This window comes from Pteropus medius, unplaced genomic scaffold (genome assembly GCF_902729225.1).
Source record: "Pteropus medius unplaced genomic scaffold, Ma_sr-lr_union100, whole genome shotgun sequence".
NCBI lineage: Eukaryota > Metazoa > Chordata > Mammalia > Chiroptera > Pteropodidae > Pteropus > Pteropus medius.
In genome coordinates this window covers 4,935,950-4,937,967 of record NW_024344437.1, presented here as the reverse complement: position 1 = coordinate 4,937,967, position 2,018 = coordinate 4,935,950, and the positions used below count along the sequence as shown (strand labels likewise).

The 2,018-nt window shown below is 40.9% G+C and overlaps 1 pseudogene; it reads left to right on the top strand.

Moving 5' to 3' along the window:
- The first annotated feature begins 1,652 nt into the window (after positions 1-1,652).
- Positions 1,653-1,768, top strand: LOC120610716 (uncharacterized; annotated as a pseudogene).
- Positions 1,769-2,018: the final 250 nt, after the last annotated feature.

The following is a 2,018-nucleotide window of genomic DNA, read 5'->3' as shown; positions in this document are numbered from 1 at the left end:
TATCCATTAAAGTTTTATCACGAGATGGCAGCAATTCAGTCACATCTTCAGGCTCCACTTCTAATTCTAGTTCTCATACTATTTCCACCATATCTGAAGTTACTTCCTCCACTGAACTCTTAAATTCCTCAAAGTCATCCACAAGGGTTGGAATCAGCTGCATACAAACTCCTGTTGCTGTTGATATTCTCACCTCGTCTCATGAATCATGAATGTTCTTAATGGTATCTAGAATGGTGAATCCTTTCTAGGAGGTTTTCAATTTACTTTTCCCAAACCTGTAAGAAGAATCACTGTCTATGGAAGCTATGGCCTTACACAATATATTTTTTATATAATAAGAATTGAAAGTAGAAATTACGTCTTGATCCAGGGGCTACAGAATAGATGTGTGAACAGGCATGACAACGACATTAAATCTCATTGTCCATTTCCATCACAGCTCTTTGGTGACCAGGTGCATCATCAGTGAGCAGTAATATTTTGAAAGGAATATTTTTTACTGAGTAGTCTTAACAGTGGGCTTAAAACAGTAAACCATGTTGTAAACAGCTGAGCTGTCATCCAGGCTTTCTTGTCTCATTTATAGATACAGGCAGAGTAGATTTAGCATAATTCTTAAGGGCCCTAGAATTTTCAGAATGACAAATAAGCACTGACTTCAACCTAAAGTCACCAGCCACATTAGCCCCGAATAAGAGAGTCAGCCTGTCCTTTGAAGCTTTGAAGCCCAGGCTTTGACTTCTCCTCTCTAACCATGAAACCCTGGAAGGCATTTTCTTCCAATATGAGGCTGTTGCGTCTACATTGACAATCTGTTGTTTGGTGCAGCCACCTTAATTAACCATCTTAGCTAGATCTTCTGGATAACTGGCTACAGCTTCTATATCAGCACTTCTGCTTTTCTGTTATGGTGACAGTTTCTTTCCTTAAACCTCATGAACTCAACCTCTGCCAGCTTCAAACTTTCCTTCTACAGCTTCCTCACCTCTCAGCCTTCGTAGAATTGAAGAGAATTAGGGCCTTGCTCTGGATCAGGCTTTGGCTTAAGGAATGTTGTGACTGGTTTGATCTTCTATCCAGACCACTAAAACCTTCTTCATATCAGCAGTCAGGCTGTTGCTCTTTCTTATCATTCGTGTGTTCACTGGAGTAGCACATTGAATTCCCTTCAAGAACTTTTCCTTTGCATTCATAGCTTGGCTAATTATTTGGCACAAGAGGCCTAGCTTTTGGCTTATCTCAACTTCAATTAAGTAAGCTTAATTGTTTTTAGCTTTTGATTTAAAGTGAGAGACATGTGATTCTTATTTTCACTAGAGGCCATTGTAGAATTATTAATCAGACTAACTTAAATATTGTTATATCCCAGGGAATAGGGAGGCCTGAGGAGATGGAGGTAGACAGTGGAATGACCTGTTGGTGGAGCAGTCAGAACACACACAATATATGCCATCTTCTATGGGAGCCATTCATGATGCCCCAAAGCAATTACAATAGTAACATCAAAGATCACCGATCCCAGATCACCATAAAAAATGCAATAATAAGAAAAAGTTTGGGACGTGGTTCCATAGTGTAGCGGTTAGCACGTCTGCTTTACACGCAGAAGGTCCTGGGTTCACGTTCCAGTGGAGCTACCACGGTCCATGGTCTACGGCCATGCCAGCCTGAACAAGCCCGATGTCTGATCTCGGAAGCTAAGCAGGGTTGGGCCTGGTTAGTACTTGCATGGGAGACCACCTAGGAAGACCAGGTGCAGTAGGCATAAAAAAAAAAAAATTTGGAATATTATGAGAATTACCAAAATGTCACACAGAGACATGAAGCGAGCATATACTATTGGAAAAATGGTGCTGATCGACTTGTTTGATGCAGGGTTGCCACAAACCTTTAATTCGTAAAACATACAACATCTGTGAATAGCAGCAATAAAGCGAAGCACAATGAAATGAGGTGTGCCTATACTCTCAAATCTCTGGAGCCTGTGTTCCCTGACATGGCAAAGGGACTTTAGA